The following is a 6,272-nucleotide window of genomic DNA, read 5'->3' on the forward strand; positions in this document are numbered from 1 at the left end:
TATTTATTTATTATGTTTATAGCATTCCTTCCATATGTGCCCACAAGCCAGAAGAGGGCGCCAGGTCTCATTATAGATGGCTGTGAGCCACCATGTGGTTGCTGGGAATTGAACTCAGGACTTCTGGAAGAGCAGTCAGTGCTCTTAACCACTGAGCCATCTCTCCAGCCCCCTGACTTCCTTATCTTTATGATGAGAGGACAGGATATTTATTGCTTGATGTATAAATTAAGGAGCTAACAGTACATTGACTGGGGTGGCCATTGGCCCTGACAGAATTTCCTGCCTTGCAACTCTTTCTCAATTGGCCAAGAAGGAAAGAAAGTAGACAGGTAACAGAGGATACTTAGCTCCAGGTTGTGGAGCCTGTGTTCAAAAGTTTAAAGTGGCCGACTGGAATTCTTCTGGGATTATCACCTTTGGTTAGAATTATGGCAGGATTATTTCTGCTCACCACCAACTTATGTTTTCCAAATTAGGTTTTCAGTAAAACAAAAACAAAGGCACTTTGAAGGTGTGTTAAACTTTGCCCCTTTTTGCTAATATTACCTTTCTGTGCATGTATTTGTAAACTCACTTCCAGCTGCACAAGAGTGATTTAAAACATTTTCCTCTCAATCAATTGCAACAACTTTTGGGTTTCCTTATTAAATAATGGATTAGTAAGCTCTGGGACACATGTTTAGTTTAAGCTTGTAATAGAGTCATCATTTCGGTCTTTTAAAACCTATCTCTGGCCTGGAGGTGAAGCTCCGTGGTAGGACACTTGCTTAGCTCATGTGAAGCCTTGAATTCAGCCTCCAGCAAGAAAAATAAAGTTCTTCAGTTTGCCTAAATCACTAAGCTACTTTGAGGATAAAGTAACATGGCGTGTATTAAGAACTTGGCAAAATGTCTAAGACACAATTATGATAATTATCAATTGTAAGATGTGTTTTGATTTTAGACTAAGTAGTCCTGAAATCCATGAGATAGTTGGCACTATTATAGCTTCTACCAAAAGTCTAGAATTCAGAAGTTCAATCAAACTGTCTTTAAAAGAGGTCCTGATGTTTATAGGGTAGCTTTGCCACTTATAGAAATCACCTGCTTCCTGAAGATGAATTCATACTAATAGTTTTTGCATCATGGAGGAAGAAAGGCAAGTGAAAGAACGAAGAATAGCATGCACGCGACCCTGGCTTTAATCCCCAGCACAGAACATGTATTTTATTAAAAATAAATAAAAATCAGTTAAAAATAATTGAACTTTTTTGCAACAGGGTTTTGTGTAGAGATTAGCAGGCTCAACTCACTATGCAGCTGAAGGATACCTTTGAATTACTGCTCCATCCGCTTCCTCCTAGAGCCCTGGGATTGCAGGTGTGTGCCACCACACTTGGTTTATGCTGTGCCAAGGATGAACCTCAAGCCTTTGTGGTCTCTAACAAAGCCCTCTACTGCCCGGCTACATCCCCAGCCTTTTAAATTCCTAACTGCTGCCGGGCGGTGGTGGCGCACGCCTTTAATCCCAGCACTCGGGAGGCAGAGGCAGGCGGATCTCTGTGAGTTCGAGACCAGCCTGGTCTACAGAGCTAGTTCCAGGACAGGCTCCAAAGCCACAGAGAAACCCTGTCTCGAAAAACAAACAAATAAATAAATAAATAAATAAATTCCTAACTGCCTTAATTTTCCCCCTCTAGCTGAATTCACCATCAAAATAATGTAGAAAAATTAAGAATATATAGTATGTATTCTTATATCTATTAAGTATATGTTTCTCTCTATATAATATACTATAGATTCACATATATATTGATGTAGGTGTTTCTATATTGCTCATTGAACAAAGCACTCTGAGCTGGCTACAGTGAGAGATGTTGTTTGGGTGAACGGGGGTTTTTTAGGTACAAGACTGTTTCCATTACAATATATGCCTTGGGTTGCTGAGGAGACAGAGAAGAACAAAGATAGCAGTAGGAAGGCCCACAAAGGGTTTCTAGCCCCTGCTTCATGCAGAGCAAGAAAAACAAACAAACAAATTCAGCTCACATAGGTTAAATAGCGCATGCCAGATGCTGTGTGTTAGGCGGAAAAGGCTCTCTTCCTGAGGCTTACTTCCCGCAGTAGGGAGCGAGAAGTAGAGCAGGGGAGGCTGACAGGAAACTGAAAAGGAGCAGTAATGATTGGGTAAACAAAAACAACAAGCAGAGAAAGGGTGGAAGTCAGGAGGGTCAGAGAAAGTAAGATTTGAGAGGAGAGGAGAGTTACTGAGGTAAAGGAGTCATCCCTGAGGCAAAGGGAGGTGGGGAAAGTTCCCTGTGGAAGACCTTGAGGCAGGTAAACACAGAGCTTAGAGTTTAAGAAGAAGAATCCAGCTGAACCCGCCTTTGTTTGCTTTCTCTTTCTTCCTTCCTTCCTTTCTTTCTTTCTTTCTTTCTTTCTTTCTTTCTTTCTTTCTTTCTTTCTTTCTTTTAGTATGGTTGTTGTTCTTTTGAAAAACTACAACTCCCAGACTCCTCTTGGACTATGGTTACCTGTGTGTGCACCTTCACGCAGGTATGGGATATTCCCAGATACCCCTGCGCTCCCTGTTTAAAAGGCAGGGCCACATGAGGCCCCCTCTCGTCCTGCCTTTCCTCGTGTGTCCCACATCCTTTGTCCTTTTGTGTTTCCCTCCCCCATTAAAGTGGACCCACGTGGGAGCCGCCGTGTCGTGTCTGTGTTTGTTCCGCCGTGCGTGTCTGTCCTGTGCCCCGTGTTCAAGAAGAACACCCCCTGCCCTTTATTATTTTTTAAGAAGAACAAACTGGTGCCGTGACTCGGATTCGAACCGAGGTTGCTGCGGCTACAACGCAGAGTACTAACCACTATACGATCACGGCGAGCTACCGACGAGCGGATTGGACAGAACCAACAAAAACGACCATCTCAAAATGCCAGCGGTCAGAAGAACCACCAGGACATCGCCAAGATCATCGGATACACCAGGGACCCCTCAACGCCCAAAAGCCAGCAGGAAGCAGTCATGAAAGACCGGGCTACGCCCCTATTTCCTACCCTCTGAGACCCCCCAATTTTTTTTAACAAAATAAAAAGGGTGGTATGTTGTTCTTTTGAAAAACTACAACTCCCAGACTTCTCATGGACTATGGTTACCTGTGCGTGCACCTTCACGCAGGTATGGGATATTCCCAGATACCCCTGCGCTCCCCGTTTAAAAGGCAGGGCCACACGAGGCCCCCTCTCGTCCTGCCTTTCCTCGTGTGTCCCACATCCTTTGTCCTTTTGTGTTTCCCTCCCCCATTAAAGTGGACCCACGTGGGAGCCGCCGTGTCGTGTCTGTGTTTGTTCTGCCGTGCGTGTCTGTCCTGTGCCCCGTGTTCAAGAAGAACACCCCCTGCCCTTTATTATTTTTTAAGAAGAACAATGGTCAACTGTTCTTCAAGTTTTTGGATTTTTGGTAGGGCTCCAATTCAGGAGATCTTCCTTTCATTCGTCCAATGTCTGCATTTTGTTATATTTGTCATTAAGTGGGAGTCCATGTTGACAGAGGTCAGGAAAGCAGAAAGTGGACCAAGAGGGGGCAGGGATAAAAAGACGCTTGAAGAGAAAAGGTGGGGAGAGTGGAACACACGTGCTGTGAAAATAAAGGAGAAGAGTAGAAGTGGGGGATGGGCAGGAGTGGAAGAGGGGCTGAGCGATCAAAACCAAGCCTGTATGAAAAACACCATAAGGAAACTTGTTATTAGCAATCTACTTGCTAGTTGAGAAAGAAAGAAAAGAAAGGAAGAAGGAAGGAAGGACGAAAAAAAGAAAGAAAAAAAAGACAGACAGACACAAAGGAGATGGCTCAGCCTGTAAAGTCTTAGGTAATTTGTGTGCATACTGAAGTCTAAGCATCTACAAGCACTAGAGGGAAGATGCCCCAAAGAATATTCCATTGTATTTGCTAGAGCATTCTGTTAGTCAGGTCATACACTCAAACTTGAAATTACTTCAAGAGAAGCAATTATGAGCCCTTCTGAATGCTAGACAACAAAATTCAGATGTCTCAAAAAAAAGAATTTAGGAACAAAGAAACAAGAAGTGAAAGTGTGGCCTTAACTCTGAGTCTTTCTGAGCAGAGAGCCACACAATCATGAAGATGATAGTCAAAGAAAGGAATACGCAAATGCAGCAGATGAGATAATGCTAAAAATCCCCCAATTTCCAGTGGGAAATGGGAGGAAGAACATTTCGGGCTTTCACAAGAGGTAGTCCATGGATACCAAAATTAAAGTACATTGTATTTTTGAAACAGAATTTCCTAACAAGCATAAAGTCATGGATTTATCCCCAGTATCACAAACAAGCTAATGAAAAGCAAAAATGCCAAACAAAATAGCAGAATGCCTCTACTGTTTTCTTCTATACCTATGCTTTTTCCTTTTCTAAAGTTAACCTCACAGACACATTTTAGGAAATGAGTTCTTCTGTGGCAAAGAAACGTGTGAAGTTCACCAATGTCTTCAATTTCATTTCCTTTTTTCTTTTTTCTTTTCTTTTTTTTTTTTGTCTTATACAGAATTCAAGAAAGCTTAGTGTTTTAGTTCCAGTGGCATTTATAATTATTTATTAAAAGGAGGAGCATTTTATCTTTCTTGCAGTCAGTCCAGCACCCATTCTTTATCTGAACATATGCCAAAAGGTTGAATATGCATTAGTGGTACTTGCCCTGGTGTTTCATGTTGAAAACAGAAGCATTTAAATAGTTCTTTTTTTTTTTTTATATATATGATCCTGGTCTTAATTACTTCAAATGAATGCACATAATTGAAGAGCAGTGTAGCAGATGAGAGAATTCCTGTGAAAGCAGAAGGTAGACGTGAAGTCCCCCAGCCTCTGTCTAAGGACTTACTGGCCATGGTACAATGACAGCTTCCGGGAGAGGGAGAGCAAGTTTGCTTAAGGGCATGAACCCTGGTACCATGTTCCACAGCTGGCCCAAAACCAAGAGGATTTAGGTAGCACCAATTGGATTCCCTGGGTAAAATGGGGGTAGGGGCACAGAATGTTTAAAGGGTGAGGAAGTTGTGGGGGCATCCGGGAGGAAGGAAGGAAGGGGGAGTGAATATTATCAAAACATATCTCATTATATTCTCAAAAGAATTAATTAAAAAATGAAAAAATGGAAAAAAAATCACACATTTTCAAAAATGGAGGCCAACTCACATGATTTAGATGAATTTTTGACCAAGCATTTTCCTTTCGACCAAAAGTATTTTCTTTTCTATACCATCTTCCAGTCTTTTTCCATCTTTGCTAATATTTCTAAGGAATTGCAAGAAACCAAGATTAACTTTAAAAAATAAGCAATACAAATGGTGTAAATTTTTTTTTTGTTTTGTTTTTTTGTTTTTTTTTTTTTGTTTTTCGAGACAGGGTTTCTCTGTGGTTTTTGGAGCCTGTCCTGGAACTAGCTCTGTAGACCAGGCTGGTCTTGAACTCACAGAGATCCGCCTGCCTCTGCCTCCCGAGTGCTGGGATTAAAGGCGTGCGCCACCGCCGCCCTGCAAATGGTGTAAATTAAGGAATTCAGTTACAAGAAACTCATTGCTTTGCATTTTCTTACAAAACAAAATCCATCACACCCAGGGGGGTTTTCAAAGGACTATCAGCTGCTTCTTGGAATTCGGGAATTGCTGATAGCAGTCTTTCAACTACTCTGTTTTTACAAAAGCGCATTCCGCAGTCAGATACCACGCCTGCTGCTGTGCACCTGCCCAAGCCAACGTGCTGAACACAAACTCTTAGCAGCTGATTTATTAATTTCAATGAGTTTAGAATACAATTACAGATTGATCAGACAAATATCTCTGACAAGCCATAATTCCTGGTATGTAGGTTGCCATCAAAATATCTATGTATTTGGTGCAAAAGAGTGGCAATTCAGAGACATGGGTCTTTGTAATGAAATCCTGGAACAAAGAATCACACAGGCAGAAATGCTTAGGGTTGAGAATGAGGGGCTGGAGAGGCAGCTCAGTGCTTAAGAGCACTGGCTGCCCTTGCAGAAGACTCGGGTTTGATTCCCAGCAGCCACACAGCAGTTCACAAACAGTTAACATCCATTTCACAGGCTCCAAGGCCCTCTTTCTACCTCTAAAGCTAGTGCACACACATGGTGCATTTGACACATATGGAAGCAAACATCCACATATGTCTTAGGGTTTCTATTGCTGTGAAGAGACACCATTGCTGTGATTCATTTAAAAATGCCACGAAGAGCCGGGCGGTGGTGGCGCACGCCT

The 6,272-nt window shown here is 42.2% G+C and overlaps 1 non-coding gene across 1 annotated transcript; it reads right to left on the reverse strand.

Moving 5' to 3' along the window:
- Nucleotides 1-2,792: 2,792 nt before the first annotated feature.
- Nucleotides 2,793-2,864, reverse strand: Trnay-gua. The gene has a single exon. It is a non-coding gene; the product is annotated as a tRNA-Tyr (tRNA).
- Between the last annotated feature and the right edge of the window lie 3,408 nt (nt 2,865-6,272).

This window comes from Microtus ochrogaster, chromosome 7 (genome assembly GCF_000317375.1).
Source record: "Microtus ochrogaster isolate Prairie Vole_2 chromosome 7, MicOch1.0, whole genome shotgun sequence".
Classification (NCBI taxonomy): Eukaryota; Metazoa; Chordata; class Mammalia; order Rodentia; family Cricetidae; genus Microtus; species Microtus ochrogaster.